Source organism: Bacillus rossius, chromosome 16 (assembly GCF_032445375.1).
Source record: "Bacillus rossius redtenbacheri isolate Brsri chromosome 16, Brsri_v3, whole genome shotgun sequence".
NCBI classification, from domain to species: domain Eukaryota; kingdom Metazoa; phylum Arthropoda; class Insecta; order Phasmatodea; family Bacillidae; genus Bacillus; species Bacillus rossius.
In genome coordinates this window covers 14,165,709-14,193,111 of record NC_086343.1, presented here as the reverse complement: position 1 = coordinate 14,193,111, position 27,403 = coordinate 14,165,709, and positions in this window count along the sequence as shown.

Genomic DNA, 27,403 nt, shown 5'->3' with positions numbered 1-27,403 from the left:
CGCCTCACGAGTCAGTAGCCAATGAACAGGTGACGTTTGCTCCAATATGCATAGAATCGTGGAGTCTATCCTGGAGGTAATTGAATACGCGAATTTTTCCAGTCCTTAAGTATCGTACGATAGATCAAAGATGGTGACGTACAGAATTATGCTCACCAGACCAAAAAAAAATTAGTCACCCTAGTGCGCACGCGCAGATGGATAGTTCAGCCTACACATATGGCGCAAAGAACGTGTCACGTGCTCAACGGCATGAAAACTGCCTCTACATGAGCATCACAGGCAGTAGCATTCACTAGAGACCTGCAAAATTCGCGGTTTCGATGGCCTTCAGGATAGACTGCACATACCCCTGTACACTCGGGCAAATGACGCAAGTTCATTGGCTGCCGACTTGTAAGTCGTCTCAGCTGGTTTGTCTGTGATTCGATCCTTCTTTGGTTGAGGTTTATAACTGGTTGAGATTCGTCCAGATGAACAGTAAGCCAATAGCAAAATTATCTAAGAGGTATGTGTGTTTGAATTCTAGCCTATCACCGAACGAATCCGCGAATTTTTCAGGTCTCTAGCTATCACTGAGACATTGGTGTTTCAAGCGGACAGTGTACGTCAACATGTTAAGACGCGACAGAGTGGCAAAAAGGAGGGGATCGTGTTTGGCCCTGCCCATGGCCACACGGTGCGTGAAGTTTCCGGATCTGTTGGTGTTTCACAGCTAACTATACATAGAGACCGGAAAAATTCGCGGATTCATTTCGCGATATGCTGGAATGCAAAAAATTTTACCTTCATGAAACTTCTGGTATTGGTTCACTGTTAACCTGGAGGACTATGGACCAATTATAGACCCTCAGTCAAAGCAGTATCGAATCACGAGTCTCCCAATTGAGACGCCCCACAAGTCAGTAGCCAATGAACAGGTGACGTTTGCCCGAGTATGCACAGGATCGTGGAGTCTATCCCGGAGGTCATTGAATACGCGAATTTTTCCAGTCCCTTACTATACAACGTGTCTACAAGAAGCTTGGCTTTAGGGTTGTAGCCGCGTCCTTGGCGAATAATTCACCGACGTTTCGGTCAGCATTGCAGTCGCCATCATTAGGGAGCAGTTACCTACTGAGGTTCTCACAAGTTATCTTGCCTTTATGTACTCTCGCCTGAGGGGAAGGTGCTCCCCTGATTGGCTGCAGCCGTGGGCCAATCGGAGCCTTCCTTTCTTCCTGGTTGGCTGGGCTGTTTTGCCAATCAAGGGCGATCTGTCCCTGGGAATCAAAATCGCTTCCAAACCCGACGGGGAATTGCTGGACTCATTGAATGAAGGTCCTGTTAGCGAGGGCGAAATTTGCGACGGGAACTGCATGCACTGAACATCTGGAGTTTTGTCACCTCGCAAGAGGCCTTTCGCTCACACTGGCACGTAAAGCCGCGCGTCTTCGATTGGCCAGAGGTAAGCGAAATCGGACAATCTAATATTCCAACCAACAAAAGAAAAAAAAAACCGAAAGCAAAAATGCGCGTGTGTAATGCTCATGGTTAGGGACCGGAAAAATTCGCAGATTCAATGATCTCTAGGATAGCCTCCATTATCCTCTGCACATCTCAAGTAAACACGCGTGTTCATTGGGTACTGAATTGTGAGGCGTCTCCACTGGGTAGCTTGTGATTCGACGCTTCCTTGGTCGATAGTCTCTCATTGGTCCAGAGAGCTCCAGTTAAACTGCGAGCCAATAGCAGACCCAGCAGAATTGTACACATGTTTGAATTTCAGCCTATCACGAAATGAATCCGCGAATTTATCCGGTCTCTTCTCATCGTGAAGTTATTAAATACTTAATGAAATAAACTACATTCGTCAGTTCACACTTGATTTACCCTTTCGGCCTATTCATCCACTATAGTGTACGATTAACATACCAAAAATAAATTAAGTTGGTACAGACTTTGAATATGTGGGTCATACTTAACTGTTATCATTGTAAATTTATTTATTACATTTTCATTAAAATATTGTGTTGTATGTTATTTTATTATTATATTTAATAATTTTTGTTTTGGAAAATTAAAAAAAAAAGTTTGGTACAAATATAAAATATTAATTTTTTAGGTTAGGAAATGATAAAGTGAGTATTTTTCCTGGAAAAAAAAAATTCTGATCGTTCCTTAGACTGAAAAATGGTATGCCTGCGCTACCGCCTGTTCCCTTGTGATTGGCGGTCGTCTGCAAGAGCGGCCATTGCTAGAGACCGGAATAATTCGTGGATTAATTTCGCAATATGCTGGAATGAAAATCATTGTACCTTTATACAACTTCTGGTATTGGTTCACTGTTAACCTGGAGGACTATGGGCCAATTATAGACACTGAGTAAAAAAAGTATCGAATCACGAGTCTCCCAATTGAGACGCCTCACAAGTCAGTAGCCAATGAACAGGTGACGTTTGCCCGAGTGTGCACAGGATCGTGGAGTCTATCCTGGAGGTCGTTGAATACGCGAATTTTTCCAGTCCCTAGCCATTGCCATTATTTGGCCGGGCCACTCAGGACGCGTTTCAGTCCACACTGGATGGCTGTGATTGGTGTGTCTACAGTAGGCTTGTACCTGAAATAAAACCTTATCAGACACGAAACACAGACGATGCTACGAAATTTTAACACACAGCTGGTCTGGAAATCTTTCCGTTAGAAATACATTGCCCTAGTTTTATCCCCCCCTGTTTCATCCGTATTAAATCCAGCGTACGCCCTCGGTAGTGCAGTTTATCTGGCTTTACGAGAGAACTCAGACGTGTAGAGAGAGAGAGAGAGAGAGAGAGAGAGAGAGAGAGAGAGAGAGAGCTGTCAGGGGACGCGTCGAACTGTGGGCGTATGTTAACGACGTGTCGTATTGTGGAGGGGGAAACCTGCCATACGCTTCACGCGTCATTACGATTTCCACAGGTTGGTAACACTGCAGTTTATTCGTGCTCATATGAACGACAATAAAGTCACCGTTTTATGAAGGGGAAAAATAAACACATGTTTCAACAGCGGATTTTATTTCCAAACAAGTCTCGTGACACTATTTTTCATACAAAAAAAATAATGGCGTAGCTCATATTTCGATTTATGTAAAATGAAATTTAAAAACAATATCTAATTCGTCATATTGGTCTTAACCAACAAAACAAAAAAAAGCGAGTATGCAATTGAATTAAATTATTATGGTACTGTTTAATTGATCAAAATAAACTGTGATACCTACTTGTTCGTACCATATATATATGTCTGGTTGCGTCTCAAGGTTTGTTTCGTAAATTAAACATTTGCAACAGCAATTTTATACTTGTACAGGCACTCTCAATATATATATATATATATACATACATATATATATATATATATATATACATACATATATATACATATACATATATATATATATATATATATATATATTAGTTCAAAACAAGAATGCTTAAAAATAATTTTTTAATGGTGCCTTATGTTACAGAAAAAAAATGTGAAATCCAATAAAATCAAATTTTCTCAAAACAAAGTGAAACCGATGGATACTAAGCAAATTAAATAACACATATTTAGGAACTGGAAAAATTCGCATATTCAACAATCTCCAGGATAGACTCCACGATCCTGTGCACACTCGGGCAAACGTCACCTGTTCATTGGCTACTGACTTGTGAGGCGTCTCAATTGGGAGACTCGTGATTCGATACTGCTTTGACTGAGGGTCTATAATTGGCCCATAGTCCTCCAGGTTAACAGTGAACCAATACCAGAAGTTGCATAAAGGTACAATTATGTGCATTCCAGCATTTCGCGAAGATAATCCGCGAATTTTTCCGGTCTCTACACATATTTAAATACCACGTAAAACCACCCGAACGACTGTTAAAAGAATTATTCGTTTTGAACACGAATATACGCACTGTAAAAAAGTATTCAAATATTTTAAGTTGTCTCTATGTTCTAGTTGAAAAGATATAGCTGTTTTATGTACGTCACATGAATTCTGTGACAGTGAATGAGGTGACATAAAAATCCCACTCTTAAACTGCTGTTAGTTATAATTTGCTTAAGAAAAATTGCCTCCAAACCTAAATGTATCCATGACGTAAAGTATATATCATGTAACTTGTGCCAAATTTGACACCTCTTAAAACTAGTAGCAAAGATACGCATTTCTCAAACGTCACATGCACAGCAAAACATTAAGTGAAAATTCTTTGAGCGTGATGAGAGTAAAATTTTTAAGGCCAAATTTTAATGCAATGTTTTTGTGAAATATTGTTGTGAAACGTTTATGACGCGAAAATTACAGAGAGTAGGTACTTGGCCAAAGATATATAAAGAGAGCATTATGTTGTATACGTTGCTGGGTCGTTTTCATTCTCCTCTTCGTGCGGTGATTTGTCCCCCGCTAGAAAAAAAATAGAACCTAGAGAGATAGATTAACGAAAGAATAAGACAGAAAGTGTGTGTGCACGCGCTTGTTTCTGAAAATAGATATAGGTATCCTATACAGTCAGCTGTGAGTGCCTTGAATTTTATATTTGCTACCAGCGCGCTTGCGTTCCTCCTTGTCCAACCAGCAGCGTAGAGAGCGCTGTTGAGGCAGTCCTTGCATTTACCACATAGATAGCGCTACCTGTTATTAGTTTCATATTTCGTTCAGTATTTTGGCGTATTCCAAATTACATAATTGTTTGAAAAAACAACCTAACGCGCGCAGTTTTTTCTTACCGGCGTGAGTATTTAATCAGTGAGTATATTTATTGTTAATTTGTCATTTCTGATTGATTAATAATGATTGATATCCTAAGGTTATTTTTAAACGAGTAATAATTTGTTTTAAATTCATATTTATTTGGAAAATTGTCTTCTTTCTCTCTTTCTCTCTCTCTCTCTGCCTTTTTACCCTTTACGATATAGTTACGGGTTGAGGTTTGCATATCACTACCATAAAATGTATTGAGTTACAGGCGCTCGTTTTTAGGAAAACTGATAATTCGTGAAATCCTTTCCGAACCTGTTGACAGAACAACAGGAGAAGAAGGGGATTTTTTCGAACCGTCAAATTACAGACAAGTTACGTGACACAGGCTATAAGTAAGCTGAATTTCCAGTTTCATTGGCGTTGCTCATCAGAATTATTCGTGCAGAAAATTTACAGAAACGCCACATATTTTTTTTGTGTTTTGTTTTTCTTTCTCTTATCTTCCTCTGCAATTACTTTTCCTTTATTTTTTATCAGCTATGTAACTCGGTGTTGCTGGTCTAGTAAAACGATGCAATCGGATATTTCGGTGAGCTGAAAAAAATAAAAAGAGATCGCTGCACAAAACATTTTTTCGCAATCTGTATGTAATTTAACGCGGAAGGTAATGAGAAACCACGGTGGAACCATCCTGCTTTGCCAAGCATAGGGACGTCAAGTTTGTCATCACCTTGGCGTTGCATGTGCTCACGACTCATGGGTAGAGACCGGAAAAATTCGTGGATTCATTTCACGATATGCTATAATCCAAACAACTGTACCTTTATATTGTTTCTCTGATTGGCTCACAGTTTAGCTAAAGGACTTTGAGCCAATGAAAAACCTTCAACTAAAAATGTATCGAATCGCAAGCGTCCCAGTTGACAGATGTCACGAGTCAATAGCCAATGAGCAGGTGGCATTTGCCTGAGTGTGTAGGGGATTGTGGAGTCTATCCTAGAGGTCATCCAAAGCGCGAATTTTTCCAGTCTCTACTCATAGGTAAAACGACTAATCATAATCATGTAATTTAAAGGAATTGAAAACTTTTGTTCTTTGAATAATCCTTTCAATGGGGAATGATTAAAAAAAATTTTTTTTAACATACTTCATCACTGGTCCTCAATAACAGACGAAAAATTTACAACATTAACAAACTAGTGTATTCATCTGGTGCTATAATTTTTATTTTGCTGACAAAATTACTTCCGCGTAATTCGGTGTGTTGTCCAAGCATGTACCATTTGACGTAGTTGATATATTTACTTGTTGTCGGTGTGTTTGTGAAATCATTTCCCCCCATTTTTGAGAATTTCAGTGATGCAGTCTCTCTCTCTCTCTCTCTATCGTTTGTCCCTGAGTCTTCTTTCTGCGCTTGTTTTCTGTGTCTGCCTTGCTATCGTGAAATACCATGTGGAACCCCATCCTTGCCTTTTATTGGCCATCATTAGGCACAAAGAAACCACGACGTTCGATTCGGAAAAGAAAAACAGCTCTTACACAGAAAAATAATTTCTGTACGTTGACAAAAGATTCCTTTGGAGACCAGTTGCCAAGAAACAGTTTGTAATACTTCAAGAAAGATATTGCAATTTGTATTACACATGTTATGGTTACTTTTGCATGTATGAATTACGTTTTTCGAAATAATACTGTATATTTTTTGAAAATGTTTTGCGAATTATATATTTTAATTGACGTTTCATTTAAGCATAATAATTTTAAACCGTGGAAAAGATACTTGAATATTCAGCAATATCATTTTATTTTGTTTTACTGTGCTTGTTAATATGCGCAGTAAACACTGTAAAGCTATTCAGGGAACGGTTTACAAAACTTAAACTATTGGAGGTATCAGGGCAACACAAAGTATAAATTCCCCGGTAAGAATCCGAACCAAGTGTTACTGCAAACACTATTTTGAAATGATACAGTTGTTTTCATGTAAATATACAAATTCAGAAATATCTGTGATTTTACATGAATATTTTTGTTTCATTAAAAGAAAAATTACTTTGTAGAATGATTTTCGCTGGTCCGTATACATAGGTAGCTACATAAGGCGACGATCTATAAATGTTAAGACATCCAGTTATACTTATTTCCCCATATGGAGGAATTAATTTTTTACTTGTTAGTTTGGTTCCCATGCATTCCTACTACTGATGAACTGTGGAAATTTCACACACCACCCGACCGACAAACTCTGTGTTTACGTTTCAGAACACTTTTTTTTCGAGACTCGTTAAGGTAAGAGTTTTTCTTTTTTTTTTTTTTAAATTCGAACTCCAAAACATTTTTAATTTTCCGTAAGACAATACAAACGTACATAAAGATGCATACCGTGACCTTTCAAACGGTCACAACGACAAAAAAGAGTAATTAAGCATTCGGCGATGGCGTTCGTGCAATATAGCACGTTTCACATCACGAAAACCACTCGAAGATCAAAGATAGCAGAGAGGTCGAAATGAGTAACATGTAAAAGGTAGAGGATTGAAAAGGGGGTGGGCTGAGGGGGTTTTCGAGAGGGCGAGAACCAATCACAGCCCAGCTGCCGGGGGTTGCGATCAAGGCTCGCAGCTACACTGCAGGTAGCGCTTGGAGAGGGGAAGTGAGAGGGGTGGGTGGTGGAGGGGGGGGGAGGAGTGAGCAGCAGGGAGGGGAGGGATCACAAGCATTGATTTCCTTCGGTTGGTGTAAATAAGTGATCACACACAGGCGACTCCGTCGTGCGTGGGCGAAATACTCCTCACGCCGGCACGGTGTCGGAGGGGGGGGGGGGGGACTACTTTTGGTGGAGGGGGGGATAGGAGAATCGCAACTCTCGAGATCATGACTTTTCCAAGTCCAAGGTACCTCATTGGTAGAGACCTCCCAATTCGCGGATTCATTCGGTGATAGGCTAGAATTCAAACACATATACCTCTTAGATAATTTTGCTATTGGCTTACTGTTCATCTGGACGAATCTCATACAGTTATAAACTCTCAACCAAAGAAGGATCGCATCACAGACAAACCAGCTGAGACGACTTACTAGTCGGCAGCCAATGAACTTGCGTTATTTGCCCGAGTGTACAGGGTATGTGCAGTCTATCCTGAAGGCCATCGAAACCGCGGATTTTGCAGGTCTCTACTCATTGGTCATTGCTAGAGACCTGTAAAATTCGCGATTTCAATTCCCTAAAGGATAGACTCAATGATCCACTATGCACTCGTGCAAATTAAATCTGCTGATTGGTTACCGAATCGTAACACCTGTTGACTGGAATGATCGTGATTCGCTAATTCTTCTGTTAAAGATTTTTCATTGGCCCAGAGTCCTTCAGATAAACTGTGGCCCAATCACTGAAGCAAAATAATGTCAAAAGTATTTGGACTCTATCCTATCGCGAAATGAATCCGCGAATTTTACATGTCTCTAGTCATTGCTAGGGACTGGAAAAATTCTCGTATTCAACGACCTCCAGGATAGACTCCACGATCCTGTGCATACTCGGGCAAACGTCACCTGTTCATTGGCTGCTGACTCGTGAGGCGTCTCAATTGGGAGACTCGTGATTCGATACTGCTTTGACTGAGGGTCTATAATTGGCCCATAGTCCTCCAGGTTAACAGTGAACCGATACCAGAAGTTGCATAAAGGTACAATTATTTGCATTCCAGCATATCGCGAAATGAACCCGCGAATTTCTCCGGTCTCTACTCATTGCTTAAAAATTGCAAAATCTTGACGGGCACAACGCGATGTACTGTACGCAGAATACAAGAACGGGCTTCAGTGATGACCAACTTCTTTTTTTTTTTCTTCGTGAGGACCAGAAACAGTTTTTGCTAACTAATTCGAGGGCTAGACATACATAAAATTAAATATTAATTTTTTACATTATTTTTTGTTCGCATTATTCTGTAGGATAACCGATTAATTGAAGAATTAGTATAATGTGAGCGAGTCTTTAAATAGTATCTACTCGCCAGCGATGAGTAAACATCTAACATAGGTATCGAGCAAATAAATTTATACTACGAAACTCGGTCACAAAATTTAACGTAGAATTCTTTTTAAAAATACGCAAATTGTGTTTTCAAATAAATTTCTTGGTGCGAATCACACGTAGTTTACGCACCCACCGTTAGAATTCTCTGCCAAAGCAGATACGTTGACTATCGAATCATCCCATTTGCAGACCGAAATTTTAAACTATGTAATGTAACGGCTCCGATAAAAACGAAAAAAAATATATATATTGAAAAATTACTAAACCCCAGTTTTGGACCAGACATTCAACAAGTAGTTTTATTAAAACACTGCCCATCTGCTTAAAATTCTTAAACAGTAAATAAATGAATCTTTCCATTTGTCTGTATGGACTTTTGTTCGCACCATCTGCCACAGATGGCAGCACCGTGGTTGTTACAAATTTCCGTTCCACGCGATTTCCGATCCATTCACGAAATTACTTTCACTAAATGAATACAAATTCCTCTTTTCACGTAATAGGCAACCAAAGTCATATTTTGTAACTTTTTGGTGGAATACGAATTATGAGAATTGGATGTATTACAGAACTTCTGTTCTTTTTTAGGTTTTAAGAATTTGCTACTGGTTACTACAGTAATAATAGGTATAGTTATAATTTCTTTCAGATTTTTTTTCATCTTACTTATCTATCATAATCCTTACTGTATGATTTTATTGGTAAAACAGATTTGAGATATTAAAAACTGCTACTCGTTTATTCTTGTTCTATTTAATCACGCATAATAAATTAATTTTGTATGTTAAAATCCAAAGTAGAAAAAATATTTATTATATACAAATTACACTTCCAAACACTTACCACAGAATAATTTTTCCCATATTTTAAAAATTTGATACTCGTATTATAATTGTAACTTAATGCAAACAGACAGTTAAAATTTTTGTACAGTTTATCACAAAACATAATGTCTGTGACGTAACATTCTCATTTGCAGATTGCTTGATGTTAAGAGATAATTTCATTTTCCAAGATCATACCGATGAAAGTAAGAGATAAAAAGACTTCTTTGGCCCGGATGAATACCGCTGTAGGATATTACTGGCGAATTTCTCAGGTATACATTCTTACAATTTCCATAAATATTACGTAGCAAAAGGCAGTTAAAATTTTTTTTTTCAACATTTACGCTTTTGCGTCCAACTTATTTCATGCGAACGAGACACCTGGAATTCATCGCCATATTGGTTTCCGGGGAGGAGGGGGGGGGGGAGGGGTTGAAGGGAGGAAAATTCATTTTGTTTGTACATTTGGTGCCGCTCCCTGGGGCGGAATATAAATGAAAACCCGAGTGAATAAAACAGCGGGAGACGGCGTGCGAGGAAATAGGAAAATAAAAGGTTAATGTGAACTTTTTTTTTACCAGGTGAGCGCGTGCTGAAGTAGTGTTGAGACTCCTTCCCCCCCCCCCCCCTATCTAGCCCCCACCACCCGGCTCATCTAAATGCGATTGATGGGTTGTGACGTGAACAATGCCTATGCATGCGAGATGAGATCTCGAGAGCTCCGGGTCGTAAATATCGTGGCCGGCTTTGCAGGTGAAGTAACGGTAGGTGCGCTTCTGTAAGATGAGGAATTCAACTTCAACGTCGCGTAGTTGGTTTAAATATACATGTGTAGGTAGCACTCCTTTTTTTTTTTTCGTTTCATGGTGCGCGTGCAACGTACAAATTCACTCTCATAAATTTTTTCACTTGAAAACGTTTTTGGGCACCGTGGGAGTAAAAATTTCTAGGCCGAATTTTAATAACTACGTCTGACCAGAGATTAGAGAAAGTTACAGATGGAGCAAGTCACCAATTTCTGCGGGAGGGGTTCTGAGGCCCTGGGACGGAAGGGGAATGCTTTCGTCCGCCATATTGGAACGTGAAGAAAGTTGTGTTTTCCCTTAAAGGTAGGTTTACGATTGAAAATTATGAATTAAGACTTAAGACTTAGTCCTGTACTTACCATATGACTCTATGTAAACGAGTGGAATGGTTTATGATTGTCGTGTGTGAATTTTGACGGGTCGTGTGCGAACCATATGATGACTTAAGACTTAACAGAAATGGTTATATTTTATATTTTTTCGTTAAGACTTAAGGGAAGCGACCAATCACAACAAACCGGAACCTTTCAACCGGAAGTTTATGTCTTATTATTGGACCGAGCGAGGCAGTATTTTGGGTTAGAATTCGTATATTTTTCATTTGTAATCATCATTCATTTCGAAAAATAGATATCCCATTTGTCAATAACCTATTTCAAACCTGCTTCTCCGTTTCGAACAATGGCCGACCATGTGTTTTGTACTGTGATTGGTTAGAATTAACGACTTCTATGTCAATCATAAACTGGAAAATGTAGTTTTGACTTAATCGTGTGCTCGATGTTAAGTTATAATTATTAATGAAATCAATCGTAAACCCAGATTTAGAGTTACGTTGCGGCGAATTTTGAAGTGCTTGGATTTAATTAAGTATACCTATTGTTCGGTTTCAAGTTTTGTTAATATATTTGCCAACATATATTTAACTTTCGATTCCACAATCGTGTGACGTTCATTACTTCAGGCAGTTAGCAGATTGTGTAAAAAATTGTGTTGAGGTGACATTCGTATGGGAAATCGGAAATGGCATCCTGTGTAGCCTTTGGGTGTACTAAGTAATAGGAATGCAAGGAAAGGAACAAAACAACTGGAATTCGAAAAGGATAATATAATAACGTTTCACAAGTAAGTAGCTATAAATGGCGGGGCTGGCTTATAGCCTTTTATAATGTTTATCAATGATATAGGTTATCTCCCCATAAACGGAATAATGTGACTGTTGATACGCAATATGGAACATTTACCACCCGAAATATTACAAAATAGAGCTGTAAGAAAACTGGGTAAATGTTCCGTATTGCGTATCCAAGTATATATGTTGGTCCTGTTTAAGTATTTTTAATGTCAGTAGTTTTATTAAAACTTTTAAAATTTAATTTATAATATACTATACTAACCTAACCAACCGCCTTTTTAAGTATTTTTAATGTAGCTACACGAACCTAAACCGTTCATAATGTTTTTAAGGACGATTGGAGCGGAACATATGTAAGTAACCAGGGCCTTTATAGGCCTGAATAAAATATATTTTCAGTCAGGTTGTATCTTTCCGCTGCTTGCAAACATAAACATTCCCACCACCTTTTATTTAGGCGTACAACCGGCATGTCGAACAGTAGTAAAAAAATGTTGGAAAAAGTGGCATTTTTGTTAGACACTAAGGGGTACGAGTTTGCTGTATTTATTTTGTTCATTTTTTTACAATCCAATTACGACAATTATTGTGGGTATAGAACTTGTCTATTTTCATACATTAATTTTTTTACAGTATTTTACAGAGATGCATGACAAGAATCTTATAATTATTTAAGCCTTGTCGCCAACCACTTTTTAAATAGGGCTGTAACGTGTAATTTGTTGAGATTAGTTCTACAAAAAAAAAACCTGGTAAAAATCCAACGATAGCGTAAATCAGAAAATGTAATCAAAACTACTGAGTCAATTCTACTTACAACGTTTTTGTAAGTGCCTCTTGGAAGTGAGAAGCTGAGAGGAAAATATTGTGCACTATTGCCATTAAATATGGTTTACCCAAAACTTAGTAGTTTGATAATTTTACCAGATACACTTTCCCAAGTGATGTTAACAGCAGCTATTTTTTTTCCTCCTCTTTGCTGGTACTAGTAATAATATAAATAGCACATAGGCTACATTCAATTTGTTGTAGAACTCATTTGAGTGTACCAACCATAATGTACATGCGCAATTTGCACAGAGTGCAACTTGTAGTTTGCATTGTTGCTTTGAAGAATAATATACTTCACATTTGGATGCTCGTGGAAAATATTATCGGCTACCTAGTTAATGTTGAAAATTGGATAACAAGCTAATACATATAAAGGTAAGTATTCAGCCTATATACTAAGAAATTAGCCTACATATAGGGTAGGGCTTAAGTTTGCCTATGTTATTAGACCTCACATATTAATTGCACACACAGTAACATATGTAAGAATAGTACCTACTGCAACAGCCACTTTACTTTATTTTTGAAACAATCCAGGCCTTTTTTTTGTCGGTAGTCCCTCTTGCACTGCATGCAGTAGCAGCCGGTATTAAAGACACGTGCACACCCAGTTTTCTACAGAACATTTATTTATTTTGTAGAGTGAAAAGTTCCTCATTATCTACTTTTACCAGTGGCAGCTACCAGAGTTACACTCGTCGCTTTGTTTGCATGTGTCACGGACGTCTGTTTTTATTTTTTCAATTGCGGCGATACGGCAACGCTGTAGTGTTCACAATGGATCTGTGCACGAAACACGGGAAGCCTAAGTTTTACAATTTTTTTTTTTTTCCTAACCTAACTAAAACTAAGTGTATTTTGGAGGGGTCCGGGTTAGGGAGGGACCTAGGTGCGTCTCAGGCCGAAGCCTATACGCCTAGTCATGCTGGGATTAGCCATGCAAGGAGAGGGTCGCATGCATCATGTGCTAGGAGGGGATTGGCCAGCCATGGCAGCGATTGGCGCCATGACTAACTCCCCTCACTCTTAAATCTAGACTATAACTAGAGATAGGTTGGGCCCAGGTAAAACCTGCATAGACACAGGGAAAACCCTGGGCACATTCATGCGGGATGCAAATTGGCATGCATTACGTGTAGGAGTTTACAGGAGACAGAGGATGGTCTGGATGAAGTGTTGGACAGAGTAGAAAAGAGTCTACCATGCGGGGGTTGGGCACTTGGACTAGTAGTCCGCTTTGCTTTTTATCCAGGACTGGATTTAGTGACCAGGGACGCAAGCGCCCCTGGTGGTGAGTGGTTGCACTGACCACTCACTCCGCCGCCAGTCAGCACTAAGTTTTACAAAGAGTTGAGAACCTACCCGAACACGCCCGAAGACTTCACCTTCGGCCAACTTCGGGACTTTGTTTTTATTTTCATAACAGCACGGTCATGTTGGTGGATATCAATAACACTTAATAATAATAATAATTGTGAGGTTAAGTGTTTAATTCATAGAAAGAAAGTGCATATTTAGTAATAATCTTAAGATTATTATTCATTGTTATATCACAAGTATTCGTTATGTTCAGGATCTTTCAATAAAACACGCTGCCTGCATGCCTGCCTCAGTCCTTTTGCGCATGCGCACGAAGGAATTACGTCACCTCCTACGGGACGGCTTTTCGTTGCTCATTGATGGAGTTCCAAATTTTAGCACGCACAGCAGCACTGATCAGAGAAGTAAGTCATAACTTATGAATCAGCCCGGTAGATGCCAGTATTGTCCACTCCAATACTATCACCCCTAACCAAACAAACTTTTCGTTTTCAGTTTTTTCGTCCAGTGGAAACAAGTAATTTGCGTGTGGATTAATTCGAACGTAAATATCTTTAAATAATTAGTGTGCGTGTGCGTTTGCAAAATATTTTTTGTGGCTTACGCAGGACAACATTTTTCTGAGGTATGTTTAAAAGTTTCCCTTTGTTGTAAGACTTTAACTGTGAAAATGTGACTGCGTTATTTGGCGCGTACAGCAAACATGTACGATTTTTATAATTCGCCATAATGAATTCCGTACAAACAATTTTAGCGAACAGAAAAATTACGTACGAGGAAAAGTTAAGAATTAAAAATTTAGGTCCTGATCAGCCTCATTTTGAAATAACTACGGAAACAAAGTTACAAAAACGTATTTTCAGACGTAAATTTAACAATGAACATTTACACAAAACACAAGTGGCTATGCGGCTGTGTAAAAAAAAAAAAAAAAAAAAAAAAAATGCTGTGTTTTGTTTACCGTGCCTGATTTTTAGTGCAGAAGGTTATAAGGACATCGTACATTTGGGCGAGAAAATTAATAAACATGAAAACTCTCTTGCTCACAAAAATGCCAATATAGAATTTACATTGTTAGGTAGAATAAACATCAGTACACAGCTACAGTGCTTACAGAGAGTCTGTTAAAAAACATAATGAACAAGTGTACAGGAACAGATATATTTTCGGTAGACTGATAGATTGTGTAGAAATTTGTGGAGCGTTTGAACTGGCGTTACGAGGGCATGATAAAAGTGAAACTTCTGAAAATCCTTGTGTCTTCAGGGGCCTCGTTAGTTTTGTAAGCTCGATCGACATTGCAATGAAAGAACACTTACAAAATGTCACTGTGTTTAAAGGTACTTCAAAGACGATCCAGAATGAATTGTTAGAATGCATGTTGTGTGTTTGCAGGGAAAGAATTTCAGAGGAAATAAAACAAGCAAGTTATTTAGCTGTAATGGTAGATAAAACTACTTATGTGTCCACTTTACAACAAATGGTATTAGTATTTCGATACGACAGAAATGGCATCATTATTGAGAGATTTTGGGGTTTTTTAATCCAGAAGGTTTAGATGCTGAATCTATATACAAAGCTGTTTATTCCGAAGTAGACTCGCAACTGGGAGAGAAAAAGACGAAATTAATTGCGCAGTGCTATGATGGTGCTGCTGTCATGAGTGGCCATGTTAATAGAGCGCAAACAAAAATGAGAGAACAGTATTCTTTTGCGTATTACATTCACTGCTATGCTCATCAGTTTAATTTAGTTTTGCAGAAAGCTGCAGCCATAAACAGTTCGTGAAAATATTTTTCTCCAATTTGTCAGGTTTCCCAGCATTCTTTATTCGGTCTTCGCAGAGGACAAAACTACTTGACAGTGTTGTGAAAAAGAGACTTCCAAGATTGGCAGCCACAAGATGGGTTTTCAACATTCGGGCAGTTAACACTGTATTCGAGCAAAAGAACGAGCTGATTAAGTGCTTAGAAGATATCTGTAATTCAGAGCGAGTAGAAGACAAAACATGACGAGAAAGCAGTGGACTTGTTTCTAATTTATACGACCCAGTATTTTTATTTTGGCTCGAGTTTTTTTTATAGTATCATGCCGCACGCTGACATTTTGTTCAAACAACTGCAAACCACTGGCATTGACTCTGGAAAAATCAAAACATGTATTGAGCAGTTTGAAAGTTATGTACAGGTTGCTAGAGATAAAGTGGAGGACACGTGTACTTCAGTGGAGCAAACTCATCAAAACAAAAGGAGAAAATGATCATTTACATCCATAACTGCAAATGCTAATGAAGTCTGCGATGCAATTATTGTTGGCATTAAATAAAGATTTTCGTTGGTCATTTGATAGTTTCTAAACTTCTTCACGTCAATAGTTTTCCAGTGTTTTCAAATGCATTTCCAGAAGAAGAATTTAGAGTAGCTCTTGAAACATACCCGTTTCTATCAAAGGAGCAACTGCGAACAGAGCTGCAAGTTTTGTATAGTAGGAATGACTTTCATCAAGCTGATGGTGCTTTAGTTATACCTACTGCAGTTTCTTTTGAGCAATAATCTGGACCAGGACACATTTCCTCAACTTAGTAGTCTTCTGAGGATTATTGTAGGCTAACAACTCCCATGACAAGTGAAGCTGAACGGTGCTTCTCTACTCTCAAGAGGGTCAAGACTTTTCTTCGGAACACTATGTCAGAAGAAAGACTTACTGCTTTAGCAATGTTGTCAATAGAAAAGACTCTAATAAATAGCATGATTTTAATCATATCTTCAAGAAGTTTGCTCAGCTGAAAACCAGAAGATTGGATTTTTTTTACAAATAAATAATAGTGCAATACCTTTGTAGCATTAAAGTTTGTAAAATCATATTTTTTAGCTTCACATTGCTTTCAGGTGCAACACTTTGATAAACTTAAGCCCAGCCACAAATTTGAAAAATTAAGAAAATCAAATATAATTTTTTATTATTTATGTGAGGCTTGATCAGCGATCTACCATTTTGAATTAAAATTTAAAATCTCTTAAAACAAATAGTCTGCTCAATAAGCTTCGTTGTGTTAGTTCGGGCTACAAATACAGACATGAGTTTGTGTAATAAACGAAATTTATCTTTGACGACTCCAATATAAGCAGTAACTGCTACGGTGTCGCACCAACACAGATAATCTGACACCAAAACAGGTTTCAAGAGCGCAGTAAGGTAGGAAGTCTTATTTTTTTTCTTTATGAGTGCATATGTGTTCGCATGTGTGTATGTATGAGTGTGTGAACACATAATTTAACATCACCGGCTGCTACTGACTGCATGTACGTTATACTGTATACACACAGTAAAGCCCATAATTTTATGACATGTAGGCTACGTTACAAACTGGGTAAGTAAGTTTCTGGTTTAATGGGTAAGTGCAAGCAATTATTAAATAGGCATTACTAGCAATGGTATTTCTTAGGATGGTAGCAGTAAAATATTAATGAAACTGTAGAAACCAATTTGGGGGGGGGGGGGGGGGGTGGGGGGGGTGCTATATCGTTGAGTTGCAGATATCTTTAAAACGTTTATGTTGATTTGGTGCACAGCTGAATTTTCATGCCGATGGAACCGGTGGACGAACTCAATTCAGCCTGAATAATTGGTTACAAATAAACACTACGATTTAACAGTAGGCTACATTATCCCACGGACGTGATAGCTTCAAGTTATTACTTACTACAGCAAATTACAATACAGATCTGTCCGACATTAGCATTGATAATACCTTATCAAAGTCTAATAATTTTATCATTTACTGTCAGAAGTCTTTAATGAGACCAGTAATAGCAGAAATATACATAATTCATATTTATTACAGCATTTCGCCATCCTAAACATAATCAGCTGACTGAAATTCAAAACAACCACCCGCCATATTGAAACCTGAATGGCGAAACCTACTCGGCCTCACCATAGCTATGTAGTTTATAGGGATAGGCGGGTCGCGGCGGTAGGGACCCGTCGGCGCCTGACGCCATTCTGACTTGCTGGCATCTAGTAAGGGAGTATTTGGGCAGAGGGCAACACAACGGGGTTTGAGCTTATTTTGAAGTGAGTAATAATCGTGTTAGTTCATGTTTAGTTAGATAATTATCTCTCTCTCTCTCTCTCTGCCATTTTACCTCTTACGATGTACTTACGAGTCCAGGTTTGAATTGCCGATGAAGTTTCACTTATATCACTTGTACCGAGTTACACGTGATCTATTTTTTTTTTCATAACGCACCTAAAGAAATATAACTTTCAAAAGATAATTTTTTTTGTCTAGAAACTATTTAAACCATGATGACGTCTGTCTGTGGTGTTATGATCAATGGCAACATAAGTCGTAATATTTGTTTACAGAAAAAATTGCTATAACTGATTACTTGTTGTCTTTGCTTTTTCTAGTAGCGCTCTCGCAGAAGCACGCACAGGAAAAAAAAATTCTGTACTTTACAATAGATTCCTTTATAAACAGTTGCCAATAAATAGTACCAGAAATATTTTATAACTTCTTACAACTCATAGCTGTGGTTATTTTTGCGTATATTTATGAAATACGTTTTTCGAGATAGTACTGAAGATTTCTTACGAAAAATTTCTCATAATTTATTATTTATTTGATGTTTCATTCAAGCATAATTTTTGACGTGATAACGTCTTATAAATCGATGAACGCCGGCTGCACGCAGGAAAAAGCATGACTCATTTTCACGTTCCGCCTGAGCCGAGCGTGCGAGAAAATCTTCTATAATATAAAACAGGTTAAGGCGGGCTTTTTAACTAATTTTTCGTGATTATATTTAAACAAATTATTTAAATTAAATTTGCAAAAACTGTAAATAATAAATGAAATTTAAAAAGTAATTATGCAATTTTTCATCAATGTTTTCTTATGACGTTATCACGTAAAATTGTCGTCCGTAAACCGACTTTACAGACAAAAACCCATTAAAAAAAAAAGCCATTGAATAGAAAATCTAATATTGAATAATTGGACTTTATTTTTATAATCAATTAGTTAATACTGGAAAGTAGCTACTGCAGAGCGCAAAGCAAAAATGCCCGGTTAAGAATCCGAACCTACTAGTAGTAATACTGCGAGCACTATTTTGTAGTGACACAGTTGTTTTCTTGACAAAAAAAAAGTACAAATTTAGAAATATATGTCATTACTAGAGACCTGTAAAATTCGCGATTTCAAATCCCTAAAGGATAGACTCCATGATCCTCTACGCACTCGTGCAAATTACATCTGCTGACTGGTTACCGACTCGTAACACCTGTTGACTGGAATGATCGTGATTCGCTAATTCTTCCGTTAAAGATTTTTCATTGGCCCAGAGTCCTTCAGATAAAACTGTGGCCCAATCACTGAAGCAAAATAATGTCAAAAGCATTTGGACTCTTTCCTATCGCGAAATGAATCCGCGAATTTTACAGGTCTCTAAGTAATTACAAAAAATAATATATATATTATAATAACCACGCGCAGAAGTACCGACGTTATTAACCGGAGAAGGCTTGGGGCTTTGTCACCCGCCGGTCCGCTCCGGACACGCACGGACGGAGCTACTCATTTAAGCCTGCGCTTGCCGCGTGCGACGCCAGCGCTCTTTACGAGCGGCGGCGCGGCGGCGTGTACAAACAGGCGCGCGTGTTTACGGGCGCGAATCCCTCTTCCGTCTGGGGAAGGGGGAAGGGGTAATAGAGAAGGAGGCTTGTGAAAGGAGGGGGCCGGGGTAATAGTGATGGTAGGGGGTTGGGAAGTGGTGGAGGGGGGGGATACGAGCCTTGTCTGCAGCCCCTGGAGCGATTACACATTCATCCGCGGGCGCAGCGGCCGGCGGTGGCTTTGTCTGTCCGCGGGACAAAAGATGGACCACTCTCTCTCTCTCTCTCTCTCTCTCTCTATCTCTCTGCGAAGCCCTACCCCCTGCCACGCGAGTAAAAGTGGGCTTGCCCGCAGAGGGTCTGAAGGCGTTTTTTTGAAGTGAAACTTCATCACCGAGGAGGGGGGGGGGTTGCCATTTTTTTTCGAGCGTTACGCAAATTCCGACCGCACGAGGGGAAATACGTAGTTAGGTACGTGGTGGGGGAACCGGTAGAGGAGGAGAATGCGTCAGCGGCGACGCCACTCCCAACGCATGCCCTGGCGGTCGAATGGGATGACGGCGAAAGGGGGTAAGGGATAGTTACCCTAGCGTAGCAGTTCGGGAGGGTAGGGGTAGAAATGTCGCAGAAGTGATGCCACGGAATTCTCGTGACGCTGCTTGTGTTTGTCTACGCCTCAGTTTTCGTAACGGCTAACGATTGACGCTACCGTATTTATTTTATTTAATTTTGAAGTATCTAAAATGTATTTATTCGTCTGGAATTGATTTGTGCAATTAACTTTATAAGTATAATTAATTTTTATTACACGCTTTATATTAGCTTCACCTGCATGTATGTTTGTTTGTATGTTTGTAACCGACTCCTTTGGGTGCGATTTTGACCCACTTTAAACGGCCAGATTTCATTCAAATTTTGTAGATGTATTATTATTACACGCTTTATATTAGCTTCACCTGTATGTTTGTTTGTTTGTATGTTTGTGACCGACTCCTTTGGGTGCGATTTTGACCCACTTTAAACGGCCAGATTTCATTCAAACTTATTAGATTTATTATTATCACACGCTTTATATTAGCTTCACCTGTATGTTTGTTTGTTTGTTTGTTTGTATGTTTGTAACCGACTCCTTTGGGTTCGATTTTGACCCACTTTAAAGGGCCAGATTTCATTCAAACTTTGTAGATTTATCGAGGACCGATGACAATACACTAATTTGATAAGATTATTCCATTATTCAATTTGCAAAATAAGATTTTTGTCAATTTATATAATTTCACAATATTTAGTAGGCTTTGTTTATATCGCGCCAAAGACAAACTGAAAGAAAACAGTTCGCACATTGTAAAGAAAACCATTTATAAGTATCATTAATTTTTATGTAAATATCTATCTATACTTAACAAGCAAGAAGTTTCACTACTGTCACGAGTGGACTCCAAACACACACGTTTTTTCCCCCCATGTCGTTATTGGTGTGTAAATATCCAAGCTTCTGGTGTACGCCCTTTGGTGGGAGCAATTTCGTAAAAATGGAACGGAAGTCTGATGAACGGAAGTGTGACACGAAATTGGCGGACCCACGTGTATCAACATCAAGGCGTACATAATCACTTTCGAAAAAAAAAATAAGTTGGATAAAAAAACGTATTGGTATGCAAAATTAAACATTATTATTGTAAAACTACCCTGGATTATATTTGGTAAAATAAAGTAGTCACAGTAAAAAGTAATCTCAAGTTTTAAAGCACCTAAAAATACTGGAATACAATATTTATAAATATTATTCTCCTTGAAATAGAAAAATGGTATCTGTGAAGAAGAGGCAGATCACGCGCTTCATAAACTCAAAGCAAGGTGTTAAAATACGGTCACTGTAAAAGTTTTTGACGTGACAACGTCTAATAAATCGCTGCACGCACGAAAAAGTGTCCCGTTACGCACATTGTTCCGTTACGCTGTGTCCCGTTACGCTCATTGTACGCTTGCGCCGCATCTATCTCTCTTCCACTCGATTGGGGCTATGCGTCCGAGGAGAAGAAAGACAGCGGCAGCACACAACTTACATCTACACGTGAACCGTTTCGTCGACTGTTTATAAAGTGAAGTGAAAAGTTAATGTGGTTTTCATTGCTTATTACAACAACAATTTCGGCAATAAAGGTTAATTATTCTTGCATTTGAAAAATCTGATTACTAGTATAATTTCTAGTATTTATTCTTTTATTATTAAAATAAAATTGATTCAATTTTATTCATAAAAGTATGCAATAATTTCATCAATGTTCTGTTATGACGTTGTCACGTTAAACTATCGTCCGTAAACCGACTTTACAGACAACCAATTTTTTTACTAGTCTATAGTTCTATATAATTATTGTACAGCGGGACTGTAAGTTTGTTTGCAGAAAATCAACTAAAAAATTTTCAGACTAGTTATACAAATTATATTTCACTTATGAAATTACATAATTAATGCTGAACGATGAACATTAAAAATACATAAATGTGTTCGTTAACGAGGTTAGATGTTACTGCACGTACCTACTGCACGTGTTAATGACACACGAAACTAAAGCAAACTCTTGGAATATAATGTCAGTGTTATAAGAGACAATCGATCGTCGCTCTACCACTCTGGTTCTGGGGTGGAGCGCCTGCCTTGTGACTTGTAGGACCCGGGTTCGCGCCCCGGCTTCTCCAAGGCGGATTGCCCAGATAAAATGGTGGAATTTTCAAATGCAATCCCTTGTAACAAGTCAGGCTACCAAAGAAACGGTGGGTGGAACAGAAAAAACCTTCCAGGTGGCTTCCAAATGGGGAGCCCGTTTCTTTTCTTGGGCTCCCCATGCGGTGGCCATTCCGGTGGTTTCTCCGGGGGAACGGAGTTTTGCAAAAATATATATATTTTTTTACTTTTTAAATAACATTATAATATAATCACATTACATAATAATAACGTTGAATAAGCTCAATAAGGGTAATGTTTTTTTTTGTAGGAACTATTTACAGACTGATTTCAATAGTTCTATGATCTATATCGACAAAAACAGTTGTCTGGTCTCGATCGACATTATAACCGATTATTTTTACAACTATCTGGAAGTGGCAGTTATTCCTTGTTTCGCAACAGTTTAAGCTTGTTTTATGTGTGAGTCAAAATGCTATTAATGTCTGTACTTGAAAGTTAAGCTGAATATGAGCTAAATTATATAAAATGTTTCATTCACTCAGTCAGTAGAAATTTATTTCTAATAGTGCAAATAAACAAGGTCCTTGGATCAAATATATAATTACATCTGCAATAATGATAAAATAATCTTTCTTTTGAATAAAAAAAAAAAGAAAGTTAGAATGCCAGTGTTTAAATTATGCCATACTTTTAAATGACAGTAATGAATTGTAGTGGCTTTTTGCAATTGGAATAAGTAGGAATGTTTTAAAACATCCATTCATGCCCAATAACTGATAAGGTTAACCATCTAAATAACCAGTTTTCAATCGGAACCATAACTGTCATGAATGGTATTGGACAAATTCTCCATTCCAATCATTCCAAGCTGCTATCTGTGCATAATGGCAGCAACCAACGTTTGCGATTCAGGCAGCGAATTCTAGCGGCGGGAGCAGAAAGTATGTGCGTGATTAACTTTCAGAAATACTGGTATTTGAAAAGCGATTATTTTTTATTTATCAGTTTACTTATCACGCTCGGCATTATTTTTAAAGGATTCTATGTTGAATTTAGTTTCTAAGTTTCGTATTATAAGTTTATTTGCAACATGAACAACATGCGAACACATTAATCTACTCGCTACTGTGGTTAGATGTTTACACATCACTGGCGAGTAGGTACTGAAAAACTCGCTCACATTTTGTTTTGATTCAAGAGATATTTATAAAAATTTCAAATTAATATCTCCCTCGCATTTGTTGTTCCGCCACGAATATTTTCAACAAATATTTACTTAGTGGATAAAATTCTCGAAAGTCTTCGTAATCATCATTACTTGCGCGATTTTTGTACTCCCATGATGTTACACTCAGCGAATATCTGTTGAAGCAAGGGAGGAAACATGTAAATTTTTTTATATATAATACCCCATAAAAGTCATGTCTAAAAAAAATATAATGGCGTGCGTGACCAATCCTTACCCACACTGTTAATTATTTTTTAAATTTTTTTTAAAGGTTGTTAAAAATTATAAGTGATGGGTGGAATTTTTTTTTTTCAAATCGGAATCTCGATTTTGATTCTTTAAAGAGTTCCTTATATTAGAATCTAGATCAGGAGTCAGGAATTAAATAATTTATGACAAAAACACAAATATTCAAATTTGTAAAAAAAAACAAAAAAAAAACATGTTTTTCTTAAAAAAATTAAAGAAAGCACAATAACACGTTAGGATGAAAACAATTTTCTCTTGTCAAAAATTTTCCCTAAAAATCTGAACAAAACTTTTCAGAGATTCGAAGCTGGTGATGGGTCCAAGCATTTATTTGATAGCTTCTGTTATTAGATAAATTATCTAGGTCTTGACAACTAGACCGGCGCTCTGTTAGATATTCTTAATTTCTTTCTGAAATTTTATCTGCGAATCTTTTACTGAAGATTGATTATTAATATGACGAAACCTGCGTTATCTCTTCCTTTTGATGTTAACTAAATGTTGTACTTGTAACGCAGGTGTATAAATACATTTTTTTTTTGCTGTTGTAAATGTTAAAGGTAGGTTAGGTGAGTTGAAAAAAATTAATCCTCCCAAAAATCTGTATTTATCCAAGGGTAAGTTTCCGCACGTATATGATCATAACTAAAATGAAAGTTTGGTTATGTTAGGCCAGTGACATAAAAAATAACACACACTAAAATCGTTTAAAAAATATTAACGCTCGTCATTTTTTTTTACTCTGACTGCGAAGTTTTACGAGCTAGCGGCCAACTTCGGAAATGTTCGTGACTGATCAGGTGTCAATGAATCGTAATCCTTCCTATATAGGAATTGGCACGTAGTAACCTGGCAGCCCGCTCCATAAGGGCCTCTGTGGCCGATCAATTCACCGTGAAAATACGCACGAGCAAGAATTTGGCGGTGCGCCAATCAGATATCTGCTCTGGTACCAAGACGTTTCACTGCAGAGACTGCCTACGGGTATAGAGAGCGAGAGAGAGAGAGAGAGAGAGAGAGAATGAAAGAGAGATATATATGTAGAGATAGACGATATTAGTGTTGTGTAAGTGGATGCGATGACGTCATCAAAGCGCAATGAAAGTGTAACTCAGAGGAAAATAGAGAAAAAAAAAAGTATTTGTACAAAGCATTCCTTTGAAAACCAGTTGTCAAAAAATAGTTTGTAATACTACAAAAAAAATATATATTGAAACTTTTTGCTACACATGGCTATGATTAATTTTGCATACAGTTTTTAAAGATAAAACTGAGTATTTCTTACGAAAATTAGCACATAATTATATATTTTTATCGACGTGTCATTTTCAAACCATGGAAAAAAAAAATCGATTATTCAACATTATTTTGTTTAATTGTGCTTTTAAATAATGTGCGCAGTAATACTGGAAAGCTATTCATGAAACGTTTTTACAAATAACTTTAACTATTGGAGGTACTGGGACAACACAAAGCATAAATGTCCGAACCCAGTATTACTGCGAATATTTTTTTGTGGTGAAACAGCTGTTTTCATGTAAATGTACGGATGTAAACAATATCTGTAATTTTAAATGAAATTTTCTCTTCCATTTACATAAAAAAATTTTTTACAGTATGTTATCCTTGCATATTTGTGCACTTGCATACTTGTGCTCTCGCACACATGCTCACTTTCATACTTGCTCACTCGTGTACTTACTCACTTCCATACTTGCACCCTTTCTTATGAATTCTTATACCTTGATCAGTAAAGTTTTCATTCTAACGCGAGTGGCTACCATGTGTTTTTACACGCTTTATATTAGCTTCACCTGTATGTTTGTATGTATGTTTGTAACCGACTCCTTTGGGAGCGATTTTGACCCACTTTAAATGGCCAGATTTCATTGAGACTTTGTAGATTTATCGAGGACCGATGACAATACACTAATTTGATAAGATTATTCCATTTATCAATTTGCAAAATAATATTTTTGTCAATTTATATAATTGGTAAAATGAAACAAAGACATATAAGTAAAGAAAACCATTTCGCTCATGTGCGAACTCTTTTCTTTCAGTTTGTCTTTGGCGCGATATAAACAAAGCCTACTAAATATTGTGACATTTAATTAAAGAAAAGTGAGAGTGGGTTATGATTATTGTGAACAATATATACTTTCTTGAAGATATATTATCTATATTTGTAAAAATATGAAAAAAAAAAAAACCTGAAATAAGGGTTTTAAATGTTGTTTCTTTCGTTAAATAGAGAAACACAATTACGTCTTTTTTTCATATTACCAATTAACCAAGAGTGAAACATTATTATAAAACAAAATTTTATGCAAATATTTCACGAAACATGGAAAAATTGAAGTTTGATTTTGCTGTGAAACCAACAGCAGATGGGAAATCAATCACCATATGCATAACCTCATTAGCTACACCTGATAAGCAGAATTTTGAAATTACACTCGAACACCAACCTGCAAATCTACACCAAGCAGTTACAAATATGTACTCCAAACTATGCCAAGGTCAGTAAATCATAAAATAAAAGACATCAAACACGGAAAATATGGATAAGTTTGACAGATGATATATCAAAAAACATATTTGGATAGAGGGAAAAACTTACAGTTTAAGGATTTTTACCTGGAAGAAATTGAGGGGGGAAAAAACCCTTTTACAAATAAACCAAACTAAAAAGTAGAAAATAAATAATAGTTTAAAAAACTAAAAAACACACTTTATAAAGAAAACCAAACTAAAAAATAGAAAATAAATTTTAATAAATTTGAATTAGGAATAGTGTAAATTTTTTTTATAAATATAAATTAATAATTGTGTAAATAAGAAAATAACGTATTTTATTTAAAAAAAAAAGCGTGGGGTGCTTTTTAAGGTAATTATCGAAATGATAATCCTTCTACTCATATCTGTCAGTAAAATATTTATATGTATTGACACCATGCACCCCACGCTTTTTTTTTTTTAAATAAAATACATTATTTTCTTATTTACACTATTATTAATTTATATTTATAAAAATTTTTACACTATTCTTAATTCAAATTTATTAAAATTTATTTTCTATTTTTTAGTTTGGTTTTCTATATAAAGCGTGTTTTTTAGTTTTTTAAATTATTATTTATTTTTTATCTCTGCTGTGTAAAAAAGACACGTGAGCCACGAAACGGCGTGCAGAGCTTCACGTCATTAAAAAAAAAATTGGTTAAAATATAATTCAGATCGTTTTATATCGACCGGCGAAGAAAGCGCCTACCTAACTGGATGATTTTTTTTATACGCTAGGGAAGTGTTGTCGACTTATACGTCGCACCATTGTTTCTAAGCGCAAGTCGAGCACAGACAAAAAAAAACACTGGTCTTAAAATTGCCCTTATTTTTTTCTCTTGTTAGTTATTTTCAAATTATCGGACGCAGTCAATGATTACATAGCAATAAGCGAGAACATGGTGATTCTAGATAACTTTAAGGGGGTATATGAAAGGATTTTTAGTTTCCAAGTACATATATACCGCGAATCCTCTAGGCAAAATTTTTTCGATACATCCTCTGTTCTCATGTATGCCTTTTAACAAAAAAAAAAAAATCGACTATTAAAGTTAGCTTGATTAAAAACAAAGTGTACATATAACTCACACATATATATTGCAAATTCAGTAAAGAACGAAGTTTTATTTTCTGTAATAATCTTGAATTTTCGCGTAAAATATTTTCTATAGAAATCTTTTTGAAATATGAATAAAGACCACATCTTTCGTTCGAGTGATAAAACAAACAAAATACGTCCTTATTTTTCAATAAATACAGCAACCAATTATATCATTGTTACAAATGTGATATTTTAACGTGTCTTCGTACGGCAACACCTACACCCTTGTTATGTTCTCCTGATACATATAAAGTTACTGCGAAGAGATTCAATGCG